The 22,171-nt window shown below is 38.7% G+C and overlaps 1 long non-coding RNA gene across 1 annotated transcript in view; it reads right to left on the reverse strand.

Annotated features, from left to right (window-relative positions):
• LOC136834722 (uncharacterized) overlaps positions 1–21,965 on the reverse strand; it is a 51,104-nt gene extending 29,139 nt beyond the window's left edge. Inside the window, exons 1-3 of the long non-coding RNA XR_010851858.1 lie at positions 21,908–21,965; positions 21,306–21,356; positions 3,110–3,174 (exon numbers count right to left, since the gene is read on the reverse strand). This is a non-coding gene — a long non-coding RNA (uncharacterized lncRNA). The remainder of the gene's footprint in view (positions 1–3,109; positions 3,175–21,305; positions 21,357–21,907) is intronic.
• Between the last annotated feature and the right edge of the window lie 206 nt (positions 21,966–22,171).

Consider the following 22,171-nt stretch of genomic DNA (forward strand, 5'->3'; position numbering starts at 1 on the left):
CTGCAGGTCACAGTTCCATAGCAACGGATGGGGCCTCCATTTGCGGCCACCAGTGTGGTTGCAGCACTGGATGTGCGGTCACGGTCCTCTCGCAACAGCAGAAACACCGATTGCATAGCCCCGGTGCCTACCAGCATCCGTCATTTCGATATGGCGTTGTGGATGAAGAATCCTAGTGGTCGGGAGTTTTTAAGGTTTGCGGCCACTGCTGTTACTTGTGGCCGCTTTTCTCGTTTTTTGTGAAAGAACAGGAGGCTCTGCAATTTCTGGTGGCACTTCCAAACCTCCGATGGAAGTAACTCCAGGCTGGATTTGTCCACGTCCTCTACTGCTGTGGCGGCGCCTTCTTCCTGTACACCGCGTTCATGTCCTCTGCCTCGTCTTCTTCTGTTACCAGGTTACAGGCTGCAGGTGTTGCGGCGTGTTTGGAGGTCTTGGTGGCCGCATGGAGTTTGTGTGTGACATTCACCAATTCACCCACTGAAAGGGCGTCCGCATCCGTGATTTGCCCCCTCACCTCCTGCGGAAGACACTGCAGGAATATTTTTCGCGACAAGCTGATCTCCTTCCTCCAACCGTCCTCGTCGATCCCCAGCAGCATCAGGAGACCTCGGAATTCATCCCAGGTGTCCCTTGGTGATGCGTCCCCCAGGGGCTGGGTCATCAGGTCGAGGGCGCATTGGGCTCTTTCTGGGATGGGCATGGAGTATGTTTTGATGAGCTTGTCTCGCAGGTCTCTGTACTTGACTTTGCCTAGCTGCGAGTCCAACCATGGGGTGATTTTGTTGAAGACCTCCTCTGGAAGTGTTGTCATGGTTATGTCCGCCTTGTTCTCCTCGTCTGTAATTTTCGCCACCCGGAAATGGACATCTGCCTGCAGAAACCAGGATGCGGTGTCTTGTCGCGAGAACAGAGGGAGTTTTATCGCCTGGCTTATTGCTGCCTTTGAAGGCGAGAGAGGGATGCAGAAGATTTGTGCGTCCTTGGAACGACTTTCTACCTCAGTGTCTGACATTCTTCCTCACACCAAAACGCAAAGTACGTGCCGTATTTAGTCCGTTAATGGTGTTTGGGGCTCGTCAGAAGTCAAAACTATACGCTGTGTGGTTCCGTTAATGACTTCTGAGTACGGTTGACGTGAATCATAAATGGCGGGGCCAAACTGTTTGAGCACGCCAGAACTTACCTGAAGGGGTACGCCGTAATTAGTCCGTTAGTGACATGGGTGTTCTCCGAGGGAGGAGCTTTCAGAGGCCTAGACTTTTGTCACCGTGTGGTTCCGTTAAAGGCTCTCTGAAGGTAAAGCGGCCGTAGTGAGCCCTTTAATGGTGAAGCCAAAACCGCTGTTTACCGTCACTCCTTGGGTCACCAGTTGTGAGGACAAGAAAGGTCAACTGGGTATTAATTGTTTATTACCTGAGCACAGGTATACATGGCAGAGTGCAGAAGGAAACGTGGTGCCTGACCTCCGATTGCCATGACCCACAATCTGAGTAATTTGTGTTTGTTGACAGACAAGCAAATGGCAATTTTGAGAGACATAATAAAGGTACAATGATGGAATACATATCAGTGGAAAGGCCAGAAAATTCTACACATGAATATTTACATGAGAGTCGTGACATATTAAGAAATGCAATGCATGACGTGATTGATGCGAAAATGAACAGACGTCTGACATCTTTACAAGATATGATATATAAAGTAGTATTATCCTAAAATATGTACTTGTACAGTGAATATCATTTTTTTGAAAATCATCTTACAACACAGGAAAATATCAATATACTGTACGTAAAATGTACGCCCAGTGCATTACAGTATGTACAAAGTTACATAGGTCAAAGAAAACATGCGTGTCTGAATTAAGGCTGGTACTTAATTTTGCAAAATGACTTTGAAATGATATTAGGGTGTTCTGGGATGATAATTTGAGGTAAATTTTTGTTTGAACTGTCAAGTTTGCCGATGAACTGTTAAAATAGGCAGCTGTAAGTGTTTTAGGGGTATATAGCCTACTTAAGAGTAACAGTAAGGTTACTTTGAGTGTTTTGGGATGATGTTTTGGGGTGTATTTTTTGTTTAAAATGATATTAAAATGTTTTAGTATGATAATTTAAGGTATATTTTTGTTTTAAATATCACACTAAGCAATGAAATCTTAAAATAGGCAGTTATAAGCATTTTAGTTTAAGGGGCACAAGGTATTTGGCAGTTATTAGCATATTTGCATTTCCTCGGATTTTGCATTTAAGTGGTAGGCTCTGGAACCTATCCCCACATAAAATGGGGGAGCACTGTATATACAGTAGTACCTAAGCTTATTAGAAGTTTTGGGACCTGGCTCTCTGTGGAGCAAAAAATCTGTTAAGTAAAAATACCCTATATTTTAGCCTCCACTTCAATATTTTCTAGATATCTTGCAGCTAACAACAATTCCATATACAGTACATAGTTCCAAACCTAAACTAACATGTACAATTTACACTTAACATTTAAGGGATGTATATAAAAAGGTATAACATGATGGTACCATAACAAAAAATAATCATAGTAATGTTGAGTTTAGACATTATTATACACTTGTAAATCATAAAGAGCTAATACCAAGAGTAATCATAGCTTACATGACAATTTTCAAATTAAAGTACAGTACACCTGGGTACTTTTCATACTGTATTCTACTTGTTAAACTTACTACCCAACATGTATATCCCATATAAAATAATGAAGAGAGAAAATTACGCATAACAATCTACTGTTACCATTACTATCTTTTAGGAAAACTGACATCATCTACAGTAAACCCACTCCATACACCTAAAATGATACCCTCAAAAAAATTCGAATCAACAATCAAGATAAAAAAAAAAGGCACTACAGCTCTTGCAAATACTTTCTGAATTTCCACAGTTTCAAGAACCTTTGTTTGCAATAACTCATAGCAACTGCAGTATTTTCTTTGACATGCACTTCTAAAATATGTAGCTATATAAGCAATTTTTGAAAGTATGAAAATCAATTATTCACTATAAAAAGTTTCTACCATGCATAATCCTTACATCACATTCCATACAAAAAACACTACATAGTTCACACATTTACTTACCTCTAGATCTAGTAATAGTCGTGATCACTGACTGAACTAGTAGCTTGAAGGCCCTTGACCAAAGTCTGCAAATAACATATACACAAAAACTTAGTAGTAATCATAAACATCAGATCTCAGCCCAAAAACTATACTAAACATGTAATTTAAGAGGGCAACCATTCAATTGCCAAAAAAAAAAAAGGCTCTGACATATGGAAAACCTATTTCTGGGAGCTGCTGTGAGTCCTCAAAGGAGTTACAGTACTCTCATGGTCCCCCCACGGCTCCGTAAGACAGACCATCCAATCTCAAAGAATTCTCTTATAGTTGGTCTTGGTCATGTGCTTGTTGGCACAGTGATAGAATATAAAGGACTCAGGACAAGAGGGCTTTATCTCCTTCCAAAGTGACTGGCTCAGTTTTCCCTTCATCCTACTCACACAGATGTGACAACAGTGCGTATGCTGGCTAACTTCCTCATTACATGCCAGGTCTGGGCAAGATAACATTCATCCCAGTCTCATGCCTTGTCATCAGGGAAAGTGGGTGGGTTTAAAGACTCACAGCAGCTACCAAACATAGGTTTTTCATATGTAAAAGCCTGTTTTTTGATGGATTAGCCACTGCTTGTCCCAAAAGGAGCTTACAATAGAAACTGACAGGTTATGAAATGGCCCAACAACCCAGATAAATTTTTGGTCTGAATCATAGTAACAAGTTATCAATCATTTTTTTATTCCTGAGACCCATTAGAGTTTAGCAATAAAGAACAGGAAACAGTACACGAACCTATGTACACTAATCCATTGATTGTCTGGATCTTCAATCTCTGAAACTGACAATGACATACCCAGACCAGGGAACAAGGCCCAAAGATATATATAAATCTCAAAAAAATTTTTAAAACCACTCTCCATGGTTGGCAATACTGTGTGGCCTCATGAAAATGTTGGTAACACTGCTTATACTCATAAACAGAATGAGAAAGGGTTTGGTGGGATGGGATGTAGAGAAGTTTCCAAAATGGGAGGGTCAGATGGCTGGATGCCAAGGATGAGGAGAGGCAGTAAGGCTGTGTAGAGGAACCCACTCCGAGAAGGGGTCATTTAGGAAGGTGGGTGGAGCTGGGGAGCAAAAAAAAGTTAAGTATACCTTAGTTTAGCCAGACCACTGAGCTGATTAACAGCTCTCCTAGGGCTGGCCCGAAGGATTAGACTTATTTTACGTGGCTAAGGACCAATTGGTTACCTAGCAATGGGACCTACAGCTTATTGTGGAATCCGAACTACATTATACCGAGAAATGAATTTCTATCACTGGAAATAAATTCCTCTACTTCTTCATTGGCCAGCCGGAGAGTCGAATGCGGGCCCAGCAGAGTGCTAGTTGAGTACGATATGCAGTTTCCCTGGCTGGGAAAGGGTGGGGATGCAGTGTTTGATGGGTGAAGAGGGTTAGGTAGATGTCTAACTTGCTAGTGCTTGTTTTGTTTCTGCTTTTATGTTTATGATTTTTTCACATTTTACTAAAAGATATGCACAGTAATGTACTGTAACCAAGCTAAAAAAAAAAAAAAAAAGAGAGAGAGAGAAAAAACAACAGCTGAGGTAACTCTTACATTGAAGCCTATACAATAACACAGACTCTACTTGTTATATTTATTATACGATATCCTCATTTATATTTTTACTGTCCTTTCTCATTTCTTATTTTTACAACCCAAAAGATTAATGCAATCGTGGCATTCCATGCGCACACACACTTATTCGCTGGCTAGTGGCAACAAGTTATAAATGGCACAATGTACTGCCAACATCTGCAAATTTGCATTCTAAATATTTTTACAGTAATTAGAAATGAAATATCAACAGCAGTAAAATAATATCTTTTTATGATATGTATGCTAATCATACTTACAGTCAACTAAATTTATAATGAAATACTGTAGAGGCAGCAATGTCAACACTGATGAAATACAACAAGTAGATTTAAACGCACACACAGGCATAAAAGCAAAGCTTTCATATTATGAGGTGGAATGAAAAATCAATTCCAATTCCAATCATCATTTTAAGCAGTGTTCTTAAAATGAATTTTCTTTAGACATCTGTCAATGAGAAATGTCATATGTAATAAAAACATAAACACAAGGTGTTTTACGCAAACCGTTTCCATGATAGGTCAAAATGAGTAAACCAAATTAAATATGCTGTACATACTCATGTATCATTCAATCTCTTATATCATGCAAACTTAAAATTTTGCCCCCTAAACATGATTTCATTGTACATGCAGTCCCCAAGTTACATTGGGGGTTCTGTTTCAATACCATGACTTAAGCCAAAAAACAGCGTAACCCAAGACAGCATCGAAAATCATAAGAAAACCTTACTTTTAATCCTTTGGGTGTCTTGAAAACGACATGACCCGCATTGTGTTTGAGCTTTTTAGCAAAAAACCTCCAAATTTTTACCATTCTGCCATTGTGGAGCCATATTGAAGTTTCTGCCATTATGGAGCCATATTGAAGTTTCAGTCTTCCATCAGATTGGCAACGTAAACCTGGAACATGCGCTGGAACCCGGGAAATAATTTTTTATGAATATATTTGAAGACCAGCATAAGCCGATCCGACATAACCCGGGGACTGCCTGTATACCTATCTCGTGTATCATGGGAGTACCATTTTCTATAGCCCAGATAACATTAGTCTAACCTCTTTTCCTCTGTAATCCCATCTTTTGAAATAAATGAAAGTAAAAAAGTACAAATACCCTTTACTTCCTGAACGACTTTCACTTTTGGTAGATCATACTTTACTAGGCTATGATTGTAAAGCGAATTTCATTTGTAGTAGATCATACTGTACTAGGCTGAGCTTTCAAGCAAGATTACCAAACTTATGGCTTATGTAACAATTCATAACCATCTCTTATAATTAACAACTTACCAAAGGATGGACATAAACGAGTACAATGTAAATAAACGAATCAGGAAACAACTGTTTCTTGATTTTGGGGGATTTTATTTTAACATAAAGTATGATAGTTTACCTTGTATACCCATGTTACATTTATGTACAAAATTAAATGTAATAATCCCAGCAATAATTCAATTATTATTTTAATAAATCTTTCGGTAGTAGGCCTGAATCACCTGATTCTGAGAACGTAAACATTACCCTAGCCTAGGTAAATGAATATGGCGATTATTTGTTTTTTTATACATATTATGATGATGGTGTAACATGATAATAATAAAGTATAAATGGAGTCAGCAAGTAAAATATTAGTTCCATTACAAATACCTTTATCTTAAACACAGTTGTAATAGCCTATATGACTTATGCAAGGATCCTGTGAGTGTAACACTTAACCTAGGTCAATAGTTCATACATACACATTTTGTATCTCGTGTATGGTAATACAACATGGTAACAACTGATAAGAAAACTGCTATAAAAAAATTCATTAATGGTAATAAAACTATGGTAGGCTGTGGCTGAATTATGTGTCATTTACGAGAGAGAGAAAAAGAAGGGGTTACATTTTTTCAAAGTGTATTTATGCTTTATATTATTACAAATATGAGGGGGAAAAAGACAGAGAATTGCCTTTTACATAATTTTCAGTTGAAAGAGCAATGGTTGTTGTTTATAAGCATATTGAGTATTACAGTTTTGTGGTTTTGACAAGATTAGGTGAGGAAGAGTATGGAGTTGCACTTGAACACTCCTAGGTAATTTCACCCATATTTCAACATTTTCCGACAGGGTCTTGGCTCTATTAATCCGGATAACCTACAGATTACTTAACATTCATGGTGGTTCTAAGGTGAGTTATCTAATTATGTTGGGTCTGGCTGCAAGACTATTGGATTATTGCACCTTGCCCATCAATATCTCAGCATGAACACCATTCTCTTGGCAAAAGAGTTTCAGGAATTTTTAATTCAAGGTAAAGTTACAGGTTATCAACCGTTTTCTTTATTCCACACATCCATTAGGATTTGGAAACAGGAAACAACACACAAACCTAAATAAAGAACGTATTATTCTTTGTGGTTCTAAGGTGACTCACCTGATTACGTTGGGTCTGGCTGTGGGATTATTACGCCTTCCCCGGCAATATCTCAGCATAACAACCGATCTTATGAAAATAGCGTTTCAGGAATTTTTTATACAAGTAAAATCAGAGGTTATCAATGGCTTTTTTTTATTCCGAATACCCATTAGGGTTTGGCAATAAAGAACAGGAGACACACAAACCTATATGCAGGCAGTCCCCGGTTATCTGTGGCCTCGGTTATCGGCGATCTGGGTTTTATGGCACTTGTCTAGCAACGATGATAACCAGATTTTCAACACTGATCTCCAGTTATTGGCATCGACCCCCAGTTATCAGCGCTGATCGCCGGTTATCGGTGCTGATCCCCACTTATTGGCGGCGGCGTTCCAGGGTTATCGGCACCAATAACCGGATATCAGCACCAATAACCAGGGATCGGAGCTATTATCGGCAATTTTTGGTTATTGGCGATTTTTAATTATCGTCACACTGTCGGGAACGGAACCCCCGCCGATAACCAGGGACTGCCTTATATATATAATCCCTTATAGTTCTAAGGTAACTTACCTAATAATGTTGGGTCTGGCTGCAAAATTATTGCGCCTTCCCTGGGTCAAGAATACTGCCGCTAATAACCACCCCATACACTTTAAAATTTCTTTGAAAAGAAAAATTTCCAAAGAAAGTTAACTCACCTTTTGGGTGTCATGCAATATAGGAAAGGAGTGAGGGTCTGCCTTTTTGATGGACACTACAATAATTCTCAGCCCATGTAGAGAGAGTGGTGTGTTTGTACTAGGATGTAGGAAATAAGAGGACCATCTACAATGTTTGTCTTGACATCTAGCTAAATCTTGAGTGCTTGAACCAGGAGTAATGTTTTATCCGAAATACTTTGTTGATGACAGGCCACGAGACAACAGTCATGACAACTAGGTGTACAGTATAAGCAATAAAACATTGTGCCCATCTAGGTAAGCCCAGTTCGCTAATCTGAGCTCCTGAGGTCAAAGTGGTCGAGAAGCCTGCCCTTTAGAGCATATGAGTTGTAGTTGCATCGGGGCCACTGAACTGAAGGAATGACAGGAATCTAAGAACCCTTATTCTGGGACCAGGTAATAAGAAGCCTTGCATGAACTGGCCTTTGCAGTGCAAAACACTGGAGAAGGGAATTACCAATTTCTATATTACAGTCAATTCCAAAACCATAAAACAAGGATTCCAACAGTGCTCCCTTGTATTCCATGATTGTTGTAATAGCAAGGCATTTGACCAAAAGACATTTAACAAAATGTAAAACTGTTCCAATGGATAACAACTGGGCTCTCAGCATGGAGGTGCTAATCTAACCACATTTTCCATATGGCCTGGAACATCATATTGATGAAGTCCACAGTTTTTGCACTAGGTACCTAGCAATGTGAAGTGAATAATCTTCACAGTAGACTAAACTTAAAAACTAAACATGAATGTCACGGCTCAGGAAGAAGGATGCGTATATGACTTTCCCTCCTCCTGTCTGGGATAGAATAGCAGACAGTAATTGAATCTTTTCTCTCACAAACTGGGGCCACTAGGTTAGTGGTTCCATTGAAAACAAGCAGTGTTCAAAGCCTTCGAAATCTAGGACAATTGAAGAAAAAGGTATATTGTTCTCCATTCATTCCACTCTTGTAGGAATGTATCTCTTACTATTGCCTCATGTCCAGGTTCAGAGACACATACACACATTGGAGGTTAATGGTTCTTGCATGAAGCAAACAAGTCCACTTCCAGAAGTGGAAGCTTGTTGGCAATTACTAACTTGAGAGGGGCTGAGCATGAGCCCAACCTCTTGATATAAAACACTGCAGTCAGAACATCTATGATTGGCAAAATGTAAGTCCCTTTTGGAGGTTACAATTTTCTGAGATGGAAAGACATCCAACAGTTTCAAGAAGCAGATGCGACACTCCCTCAGAACAGGTGACCATCTTCCTGCTACCTGATGATCATCCCAATGGCTCAACAAACCTGTCAAGGAGGTATCCGTACGTATTATCACTTGTATGAACAGTAGAGTCAGGTCGACCTATTTGTCAGTGACCCTTTCCAAGTCCACAGATGGAGTATCTTTCCATTCTCAGATGGAGGCGATCACATAGCCTTTTCCTGGCATGTGAGAGCCAGACTCTGTTCACATCCTACAGCTGTATTCTCAGGATTAGACCTACCGCAAATGCAAACTGTAACAGGCTCAGATTTCATTCTAACTGTTGTCTGGAAAAGCTAGGCTGTGCAAGGACTCTTCTCAGGTCCTTCCTAATTATGGTTTGAGTGCTACTGAGAAGAGACAGAAGGCCAAAAAGAAAATCTCAACAAAAACCTAGCCTCAGAAAACATCTGATGGATGTAAGACAGGACTACAGTCATTCCTGTTTATCAGGAAACCTTTTGACTGGAGTCTGTCAACTACCACTCTCAAGTTTCATCAGCATTCTTCTCTGGTGGCTCCCCAGATTAGTCAATCAACTAGGTAGGCCACCAGTTAAATTCCTTCTTTCCTGAGTTCCCATATAGAAAAATTTATATGCTTGTGTTCAAACTTGACAGGTCAGGGATCACCCTTTCTTTGGAGCAATCCTTCTTAGAGACACTGATTACTGGTGGCAAATAAGCATGTCTTTCTCTATGGCCCCTTTTTTCTTAACTCCTTTAGAGGAGGGGGAGGGTGAGACCATCTCTACCCTGGCCCATTAAAAATTGTACTGTGTCCCCAAGGGGAGGACTTCCACTGCATGTGATGCCAAAGAAGATGACCCCGACTATGGGAGTCTTACTGGACTCCATTTCTTTCCTTGCCTTTGATATGCAGTTTGGGAGTTCATTTTCCTTTTCCATGTTAGGAACATCTTTGTCCATTTTGAAAGGAGTGCTGCTGCCATTGTTGTCATTTCTTCTGTTGTTGGAGTGATCCTTCAGTATGGACTGGAGGCTTGTATGGCTCCAATTCATACCAAGCTTTCTTATGTTTAGGAAGAAGAAACTCAAGAGTATTGTTGCCAGATTCCCTTTTTCCAAGAACAACAGATATTGTGCAATTCTGCTGTCAGGCTCATTGAATGAATTGTGTGGCCACAGATTCTTCAAACAGGTCCTGACAGAAGGGGGAAGAATGTGATAGGGAGGTTACAATGGGGAGTAAAATGTTGGAGCCCACCAATGCTTCCTTGCAAGCCTTAATGCAACACTCCAGAAAGTCACAGAGTGCTCCCCATAGGGTCTGCATAAGTGTTTTGGTTACTGCAGTGAACATTGTTCTGGAAGACTCTGGAAGCTCTTTAATAGCTACTTCCAGCATAGTAGTACAAGTTATAATATTGAGGAGGTGAAGCGTAGCATAAAATTCATCCATGGCTGAACTGAGATTTTTCTCATAGGGGTCCCAAATTGCTGAGCAGCTACGCTTAATGGGAGCTTCTTCATCTCAAAAAGAAGGACAAGTGTTGCCCATTCCTTTGTTGAACTATCAGATATTGGGATGGTGGATATATATATTATTAAAGTAGTTTAACCCAACCACTGAGCTGACTTTCAGCTCTCATAGGGCTGGCCCGAAGGATTAGATTAACATACCAGGTCTAGGCCAGGGGCCAGGCACTGGGACCCAACAGATCATTCAGTGTGATGATAAACGAATTAAAATTAAATTAAAAACTGCACATAGGCACATGCTCTCATACTGGAACACATACATACAATAAATACATTTACTCATGCTTCCTTACATACACACTAAAACAGTATATTAAAATTCAGAACATAAGTTGAGTAATATTTTCAAATTTTGCTTTTTTTTTAAATTCAATAAATGCGATAAGGGTTTTCATGCTTTTATTATTTACGGGGATGGAGGAGACAAATGGCTTTATTCTGCCATTAACTCATGTTTCCCAGTCACCACAAAATTCTGAAATTCTGTCTTCTCATGACTGATTGTTTTAAAAGTGAAGGGACAGAAGGCAGGTGCCTCCCAGAGAGGGTATTGGTTCCCTAAAATTGTTGTTGTGCTATATTTTCCATTAAACTGGAGAGATTTTGCTTCTAAAGCTTTCATTGCTATATTAATGGGCAGGACAACTGTCTCCATCAATGGTTTCTGAATTCCTATTCAAGAAGGGACCAAACACCATTCAGCATTGGGAAAGGCCACTCTGTCCCGAAATTCTGTATGCTTAACCTCAATCATAGTTTTCCTTTCACTACTGAGGTACAGTAATGCCCTTGTATTTGCGTTCTAGCAATTTGCGGACTCATGCATTCGCGGGTTTCTCTGTGGAACATTTCTAATCATTATTCGCGGAAAATTTGCCCATTGCGGTACTTTTCACTGAGAAATATTCACTAATTACTGTATTTTCATATTTTTCATGACTAAATACACTTTTTTTGTGATAAAACTATTAAAATACTCAGGTATAAGCATTTTTACAGGGTTGTTCTTGTGTTTAAACTATCAAAATGGGCAGTTCTATGTGTTTTCAGAGGGGTTTTAAGTATTCGCGGATTTTAGCTATTCGCGGGGGTGGGGGGGCGGGTTGCGGTATGCATCCCCCACAAATATGGGGGTTCACTACACTGTATTTTCCATCTAGTGCAGGAGTTCTCAACCTGGGGTATGTGTACCGCCCAGGAGTACGTGAGAGGAATTTTTGGGGTACGTGATAGGTTTCTCAAAATACTTCTGTTTTGAATACAATAACTGCAAACCTGTTCGTAGAAAGTGGCCTACTGTGCTTGTCAATGACTCAACTGTAAAAGATTCTTTCGATAGTTTGCCATTGACCAGATTCTGGTCAACAATGGCAAGTTCTTATTCTGCTTTAGCAGAGAAATGTTTACGGAACCTCCTGAAGTTTCCTTCTACTGTACATACCGCTGTGAGCAGGGATTCTCAGCACAGTACTTGATTAATAAAAGTTATGTTTACGTCCTACAGTCAAAGACGACATGAGTGGCTTTCTCAAAGACTGTGCCGAGGATTGACTTGTTGGTAGCAAAGAAACAGGCCCAACCATCTCACTGAATTATTCTATACTTGTATTTTAATGTAGTCACACACACTGACTTCCCTATGAGTAAGTAACTAGCTACTTATACAGTAATTAGTTGTGAGGCTTAACAATCAGCATTAGTTCTCAAGCCTTCTTAATACTATTTTTTTTTTACATGCTAGTGATGCTAGTCATTCACACAGTAATTTCCCCATGAGTAACTAGTTATAAGCTGTATATAGCACCACTACCCCACAGTCACAGTTATTGGAAAAATGTGTCTGATTTAGCTCTATTTTATTATTTTTATATGCTATTCACACTCACAGTGGTTTACCTATCACTGTTACTAGTTACAAGTTGCAACTAGCCGAAAGCAGCATTAACTCACTGCCACAATGTTTGAAAACTGTCTGATAAGTTCTGTTGTAGTAAATGTATTGCATGCTAGCAGCTCGTCACATAGTGTTTCCCTGTGAAGTACTAGTTCCTATCTACACTACCTCATAGTGACATACTCTCATTAATTGAAAACTTTGTCTGCTTCACATATTTAACACAATTTAAACTTTATAAGCTAAGTAAAAAACCGTGCATTTCTTTTTACCCTTCCTGAAGCTGCATTGTGGGGAAGGGGTATGTGACCAATACTGAAAAACTTCAAGGGGTACATAAGATTAAAAGGGTTGAGAACCCCTGATCTCATGAAAGGCTGTACAATGAGGCGTCTCACCCAAGGTTATCAGCATCATTCTTAGGAGTGAATACTGGTGCTAGTACTACATCCTGATTTGAGGTTTTATAGTCTGACCTGGTCATATTATAGTTACTAGTCATTCTGATTTCTACTGGGATCTAGGCAACCATTCATCTTTTTTGGGCTTGGGTTTTTTAATATCCTGTTCCCATGACCTAAGTTTTTTGGTGAGAAAACCAATTTCTGCCTGGGCAGACAGTGCATCCTCTCTATCCCCTAGTTTAAAGGATGAGAAATTTTTACACATCACATCCAATTCCATATCTCATAACTATCTGCTATGAGTGAGCCCTTGAAGGAATAAAGGAAAATCTGATTAGTTTCTCGAAATGTGTGAATATGCAACATGCTCCTGGGAGCAAGTTTAAATGATGAAAGAGCCCATTTTAAGCTGTCTCAGTGAGTTAAAGGTTTCAGTAGGAGTAAGGAAGCAGAATTCAGGCAGTGTGTTTCCATCCCTGTCCAAGCAGAATCCACTTTTGGGCCAATATTTAAGAAACTCCCTCTTCAGCTCCTCTGATGGAGATGAGGAGTCTTTTCTTTGGAGAGATTTCACTAATACCCGCCATGAAGTTTATATTGTATAGCCACTGAAATATTCCCTCCTCAGTCTGGAAGATCTAGGGGACAGTCTTCTACTTTACATGGGAGGGATACTTCTGATGAGAATCTTGCCTCTCCCATTCAGCAATCAGATATTGAAGGGGACCCTGATAGGGTCCACAACCCAGTCTGAAGTGTTTGTACCATGTATGGGATAATGATTCATCCTGGACTGATATACTGCTGGGCAATGATGGTATGACTGCTTTGGCTCAAGTTCATGCAGGGTTCCCCGACAAGGAAATTCTGCTTGCTTTACCCTCAGAATTATGGGAGGAAAAAATTAATACTTTCAAGGATGACCTTGCTACTGAGCATCAGCAAATCAGAGATGCTACCCATGATTCCTAAGATTCATTTTGCTTTGGACAGTCATCACTGAGAATTCCAAAATGTACCAAAAATTTAAACACAGGGTGTTTTACACATAGTTTTTTTACACATAGTTTCCATGGCAAGGCAAAATGAGTAAAAAGTGAAATATGCCATATTTACTCGTGTACTATTCGATCTCTCGTATCATGCGACCCTTAAAATTTTTCAATTAAAAATGACTTCATCGTATACATATTTCATGTATCATGCGAGCTGCATTTTCGATAGCCAAGATAACATTAGGCTAACCTCTTCTCCTCAGTAATCCGATCTTTTTGTCAAATAAATGAAAGTAAAAAGTAAAAAAAGTCTTAACTGAACGAATTTCATTTTTTATATATCATACTGTACTAGGCTATGCTTATTGAGCAAATTTCAATTTCAATGGATTTTGCTATGCTACACTTTCAAACTTATGGCTTATGTAACAATTCATAACCATCTCTTAAATATAATTACAACATCAAGTACAACGTAAACAAACAAATCAGGAAACAGCTGTTTTGCGATTATGATGGATTTTATTTTAATTTACTTCTGTATAGTACCTGGTTTACATTCATGTTAAAAAATAAAAATGGCAATTCCAGTAATAATTTCTTTTAGCAAATCTGAGAATGTAAACATAGCCTAGCCTATGTAAGTGCACAGGGCGGATGATAGTTTTTTTTATACTTACAGTAATCGTTCAATTACCCAGATCATTTTTATCTGGAATGCAACAATATCCAACACACCCAGACCAGGGACCAAGGCCCAAAAGATATACATTTAATTTTTTTTAAATTTGAAAAAAAATGCTCTCCAATGATTGGTAATGCTGCGTGGCCTCAGGAAAATATTCATAACACTGCTTACACTCACAAACAAACTGTGGCAGCGTTTGGTGGGTGGGGGAGGCCTGATGTTTCCAAAATGGGGGGGTCGGATGGCTGGGCATTATGGGAGAGGAGGGGCAGTGAGGCCATGTATAGGAACTCACTCAGAGAAGGGGTTGTTTTGGAAGGTGGATGGAGCTGGGGACCAGTTTCTCTGGCTGGGAAGGGGTAGGAACGCAGTGTTGAGACGAGTGCAGAGGGCTAGGTACACATCGGACTTGTTACAGCTTGTTTAGTTTCCTGTTTTTCTGTTTATGATAATTTATATTTTATTAAAGGGTATGCACAGTATCGAGACAAGGTGGGGAGAGAGAGAGAGAGAGAGAGAGAGAGAGAGAGAGAGAGAGAGAGAGAGAGAGAGAGAGAGAGAGAGAGAATAACTGAGGTATCACTTACATTGAAGCCTACATATACAATAATACACACAATCATTCACTTTATTTATATTTTATTCTAGTCTTATTTATATTTTTAAGGTATTTTCTCATTTTTATTTTTACAACCCAAGAGACAGGCAAAATTGTGTGTAGGGTATGTGCATAAGCACACACTCATTTGCTGGCATTGGTGAACTTGCTCGAGCTTGTTTTGTTTCATGTTTTCATGCCTGATTCTTCCACATTTTATTAAAAGATATGTACAGTACTGTACTGTAACTGTAACAAAGAGAAGAAGAGAAGAGAGAGAGAGAGAGAGAGAGAGAGAGAGAGAGAGAGAGATCACTTACATTGAAGCCTACACAGCAATGCACACACTCCTTCACTTTTTTATTTATATTCCAAGCTATTTTTATTTACATTTTTACTGTATTTTCTTATTTTTTATTCTTACAACCAAAAACATAAACGCACCTGTGTGTGTGTAGGGTACATGTGTACACATACTTTGGTTTGACTGGTGGCAAGACTTAATTTATAAATAGCACATGTTGCCAACATCTACAAATCTGTATTGTAAATATGTTTAATTAGAGATGGAATGTCAACAGTGACAAAATATTCTCTTGTGCACTGTTATATGTGTGGTAGTCATACTGAAAGTCAGCTAAACTTGTCATGAAATACTGTACAGTAAATAAAGCAAAGCAGAAAAGAAAAGTAACAGACATGGTACCAAGTGAAGAAACACACACAAATGCACACACCACGTCGTAGAGCCGGTGACCTCAACACTGAAGAAATGCAACGGGTAGATGTAAACACACACTCACAGGCATACAGGTCAAGTTTCCATGATATTATGAGGTGAAATGAAAATTCATTAATTCCATTAAAGCAGAAAACTATCAAATACTTTTTAGCAGTTCTTAAAATAAACCTGCTTTGGACAGTCATCACTGAGAAATGCCATATGTGCTAAATATGTAAACACAGGGTGTTCTACACCAATACAGTTTCTATGATAAGGCAAAATGAGTAAAACAGACAAAACATGCAGTCTATACTCGGGTATCATTCAATCTCTGGTACCATGCAGCAAACCTTAAAATTTTGTCTCCTAAACATGATTTCATCATATACATATCTCACATATCATGTGAACTGCATTTTTGAAAGCCCATATAACCTAGGCTAAGCTCTTCCTCAGTAATCCCATCTTCTTGTTAATAAATGAAAGTAACAAATAAAAAAGGTCTTTACTTACCAAACAAGCTTCATTTTCAGTAGATCATACTTTCCTAGGCTATGTTCATGCTGCAGATTTCATTCTGAGTAGATCATACTGCACAAGGCTATGCTTGTAGAGGGAATTTCATTTTTTGGCAGCTTGTACTGAGCTAGGCTTTCATACAAGATTCCCAAACTTATGGCTTATTTAATAATCCATAACCATCTCTTATAATTAACAACCACTTACTAAAGAACTGACAAAAACATCAAGTATGAGACAAAAAAACAAACTGGGAAACAGCTGTTTTGTGATACTGATTGGTTTGACTTAAAGAAAGTATGTTAGTTCACCTTTGTAGACTTGTTTTACATCTACTGTATTTGCCAGCATATAAAACGCACCTTGGCATAAAACGTACTCCTATTTATAAGGATGTTTTATGGAAAAAAACAATTTTAATATCATCATACATTTATTGAAAGATATTTTAAATGATTTTGTAGGGGAAAATGTATGATTCTGTGCATGGAATACAATACTGTGAGAGTATACTGGAATAAAGTATGAAATCATACGTAAATTTACACTCACCTTTAGAGGAAACTAATGAAATTTACCATAAATAAATACTGCGACATGCCACTGGGGCACCGCTATGATTTTGTTTACATCCAATCATGGTGAATGGCTGACAGGCTAACTGTCGACTTATCCCTAAGCAATTTTTCATAAATTTGTTATTTATAATAAAATATTGAAAACAAGCCGAATTATCAGTCTGTTATTACAAACTTATGAAAAATTGCTGATGATACATCAGCAATTAGCCTGTTAGCCATATGCAAAGAGTGGATGGAAACAAAATCATAGCACCACCCTGGTGGCCTGCCATGGAAACACATAAATGTCATTTATGGTAAATTTCATTAGAGTTTCCTTTCAAGGTGAAAGGTGAGTGTAAATTTACATATGATTTCATACTTTACGGCCACATTGGACACAGGGCCGTTTTTTTGATACATTTAAAAATAATAAAAGTGCATCTAATATGCCAGCAAATATGCTATGTACAGAAATAAAAATAATTCAAGTAATAATCTGCTTCTTCTAGTAGCTAAAAACTGATTCTCCCTATTCTTTCGCTAGTAGGCTCAATCAGCTGATTATGAAAAAGTATAAATATTACGTAAATGCATATGGCGGACAATCGGTTTTTTAAACATATTACGATGATGATATATGACATGATAATAACAGGCAGTCCCTGGGTTGTGACGGGCTTGGCTTACGTTCCGAGCTTATGTCGCTCGTCAAATGTACAGTATTTATGAAAAATTATTTCCTGGGTTACAACGTATGTTCTGGGTTTACGACGCCAATCCAATGGAAAAAATATCGCTCCAAAAAGGGCAGAATGGTAAAATCTTGGAGGTTTTTTGATGAAAAACTCAACAAAAATGTAGTTTACGTCGTTCACAAGATGCCCAAATGATTGAAAGGTAAGTTTTCTTACGATTTTCCATAATATTTTGGCTTACGACGATCTTCGGCTTACAAAGCAGTGTTGGAACAGAACCCCCGCCGTAAACCAGGGACTGCCTCCTCAGTATACAGGCAGTCCCCGGTTTTCGATCTGACGTTCGAGGTTCGACGCTTTTCAAATATATTCATCAGAAATTATTTCCTGGCACGCATGTTCGGGGAACAGAACGATCCGACGGAAGAAATATGGGCCTAAAATGGCAGAATAATCATAATTTGAAGGTTTTTGATGTAAAACTCAATAATAATGCAGTTTACATGCAGAGCATTAAAAGTAAGGTTTTCTTATGATTTTTTGATTTTTCGGCGATGTTCCGGCTCGAGTATACCGGGGACCGCCTGTAAATGGGTTCAGTAAGTAAAACATCCATTTTATTAGCATTACCTTTACAGTATCTTAAATACAGGCAGTCCCCAGTTATCAACAGGCATGGTTATCGGTGATCCAGTTTTCTGGCGCTTGGCGCTAATATCCACTTATTGGCACCGATAATTGGGTATTGGCGCCGGTACATACCTAACAGAGGTGCCAATCTCCGGTGATCGGAGCCAATAAGCAGTGAAAATGGCTGATTTTCGGTAATCGCCAATTTTTGCTTATCATCATGCCGTTGGAACAGAACCCCACCAATAACTGGGCACTACCTGTACATCTGTAATAGCCTGTTTGACTTATGCAAATGGATACAGACAGTCCCCAGTTATCGGCAGGGGTTCTGTTCCGACCGCGTGACAATGACCGAAAATTGCCGATAACCGAAAATCGGCAATTTTCGGCAGTTTTTCGAAGAATTTCAGTTATCAGCACCACTGTTAGGTATGTACCAGCACTGATAAGCGCCGAAAATCACCAATTTTTGTCTCTGCACAGGCACCAAAAAACAGGATCACCAATAAGCGAGCCCGCCAATAACTGGGGACTGCCTGTACTGTGAGTGTAACACCTAGCGTAGGTCAGTAGTTCACACATACACATTTTGTATCTTGTGTATGATAATACAATTTGGTAACAACTGATAAGAAAATTGCTGTATAAAAAGAACAATGATAATAAAACCATGGTAGGCTGTGGATAAACACAGACAGGCTACCTACCTACCGAACTGACATTTAAGAGAGAGAGAGAGAGAGAGAGAGAGAGAGAGAGAGAGAAAATCAGTGGTTGCATTTTTTCAAAGTTCATTTATGTACTTTAGTATATTTTGTTACAAACAAGGGGAATAAGGTAGATAATTGCCTTTTGCATAAAGTTTTCAGTTTAAAGTGTGATGGTTGTTGTTTTTAAGCATAGTGAGTGAGTTTACAGTTAAGTATTGTTGACATGCTTAGGTGAGGAAGGGTACGGAGTTTCCCTTGAACTGCCCTGTGTCTTTTTACTCAACCTTACTCGGATTTCACCATCATCCAACAGGTCCTTGGCCCTTTCAATCCAGATAACTGAGGGATTACTTAGTACTGTAATCGGTTGAGCTTCAGACTGTCACTCGATGGGCCGGAGTTCAATTCCCCCAGCCGGCTGATGAAGAGTTAGAGGAATTTATTTCTGGTGATAGAAATTAATTTCTCGCTATAATGTGGTTCGGATTCCACAATAAGCTGTAGGTCCCGTTGCTAAGTAACCAATTGGTTCTTAGCCACGTAAAATAAGTCTAATCCTTCAGGCCAGCCCTAGGAGAGCTGTTAATCAGCTCAGTGGTCTGGTAAAACTAAGGTATACTTACTTTGGCAAGGTGAAAAGAGAGCACATCAGTTGAGGCGCACACACACACACACACACACACACACACACACACACACACACACACACACACACACCAAGGGGAATGACGCTTGCATCAGTAGCAGAGGTAGTTGATGTGAAAGTGGGTAATGGTATGGGTAAGTCACCCATTGTGGGTAGCACACAGCAAGCACAATATCCATTGGTCTCAACAGGTGCATGAGTATTCTCTTCCAAAGAACATAACTTTTCCAATCTGGTACTATTCAGTATTACAACCTAAACAAGGATGTCTACCATCCAAGGATATCCTTCCTCCAATGGAATACATTAGTGGAGGATCAAATACAATTACTTCAAATATAGCAGGATTCTCCTTGCCCATTGCAGAACTGCACCATCATCATCTATTAAAAAAGAATAGCATTACCAATGCACCAGTGATTGTTGCATCTTTGTCTTTGAGCAATCATTTTATTGATAACATTAAGGAGGCGAATAAGAATAAACAGACCCTTCTGTTACCAGAAGTTAGACCCCTGCAAGCCCCAAACCATCTCTTCAATGCCCCTTGAAAATGAATTCCAACTCTCTGTCTTTCACCATATTCCCCATTTGCTTTTCTCTAAATCTTTAGAAAATACAGTACAGTATAGTTAATTTTTAGCACAGAAAACATGTTCTTACCCATGATTTAAAACTGCAATAAAATTTTATTTCTTGTTCCAAGATAAATTTAATTAATAAATATCAACTTGTCGAAGATAAATCTCTTGAAAATTCATAACAATTAATCTTAAGAGAGAAACAGTCTGTGCATAGTCCTCAAGAATATAAAGAATAAGTCCAGGTAACAGTGTGAGTTAAACCCCAGTGACTATTTCACATTTGTTTGTTCCTTTGAAACTCTTAAATCCTTTTTTTATGGATGAAATACTCTGGCTGTTGATTTGGAAAAAGGGACTTTCCTTATGGTAATATTTTCACCACAATTATCCTTGCAAAATTTCTTCAATGAAAGGGAGAGAATGGAAATTAAATGCACCTTTATGACTGCTACCCTTGGCAACTGCAGAGTCACTAATGCTTGAGGTAGAAGGAAGAGCAGTCGGAAACTATCAAATAGTGTGGCACTGCTGTGGAATCAATCTCTAAAATAGCACTCTATTAAGAAGTATTCACTCACAGTATACTCTTATGTACAACAAATAGGTGAGAGGCTGATTTCTCCTTTCGGAAGGGGTAGACAAATCATCAGGTGGACTCTGAACATTTAATCAAGCTCAATTTCATTTGTTTATGCAATGAAGCAAGAAGGTAGTTCTTTACCCACGGGAACTGAATCAGTAGACCTTGAAGCAATAGATGAAACTGAAATAGATGGGGTTAAAACAGAAGCAGAGGAAAGCAGGCCCTTACCTGAGCTCTAGAAGGGCGCTTAAAACTTTCAGTCATTGAGCAGATGCCATTGGGAGTGGAACCAGTCCTTACAGACTTCACAAGGCATATCTGGGCTACAGACACTACATAACAAATGAGGTTCTCTTTCCATACAGTACTACACATGAAATTACTACACTGCCCAAAAGAGGTATGGAAATCAATGGATACCTGTTGTACTGACTTACCTCCACCATTTCCACAGAACCTTTGACCCATCACTTCGTCAGCTGGATGTACTGCAAAACAAAAGGCTACAACTTACACACTTATGATACAGGATTTTGAAAAAAAATCTCACACAAGAAAAAAGGATTATGGTCTGGTGACAGCCAAGTAATTTACTCTAACATCACCTAACAATAAGGATAACATTCTAACATCTACAATAAGGATAATTTCAAATCATTTTCGAAAAGCAAAATATTTTTTTTTACATGAACGCAATAAATAATTTGTTCTTTATTCCAACAATTATCAAATGTTATTTATACAAATCTCTCTAAAAAAAATCAGAAAATGCAAACATTAATGCTACCACTTCAAATTGCACAGGAACCTTTCAACATAACTTGAAAAATTGAAACAGTTTTTACATTTTATACATGAAGCTTCTTCCATGGAAAAGAATGGCTAGGTGTGAAAAAATACTTATATATAAAAATATAAAAGAAAATAAGCGATGAATAACAACAGATAAATCCAAATAATAATATACACAAGGGCATATGCAAATAAATAATGGGTTTTTAAATTATAACCACATCGCTTAACTGAAATTAGAACTAACCTCAATGTGGCATAATACAACCACACCGTATCCCCTGATTCAGAATCTCCAAAGTAATAGGCAGCTTGTTGGGAAAGAGAAGCAAATAATGCTGGCAAAATCAAACCTCATCAAAGGATTGTTGTATCAGCACTAAACAAATTTTAACACTAAATAAATTTCATTACATCTTCATTTCTACATTTCCACCCAATACTATAGTTCATGCAAAGAAAAACAAAATGAATTATCCCTCCATAAATTCTTTCTGACTCTTCAAAATTT

Source organism: Macrobrachium rosenbergii, chromosome 54 (assembly GCF_040412425.1).
Source record: "Macrobrachium rosenbergii isolate ZJJX-2024 chromosome 54, ASM4041242v1, whole genome shotgun sequence".
Lineage (NCBI taxonomy): Eukaryota > Metazoa > Arthropoda > Malacostraca > Decapoda > Palaemonidae > Macrobrachium > Macrobrachium rosenbergii.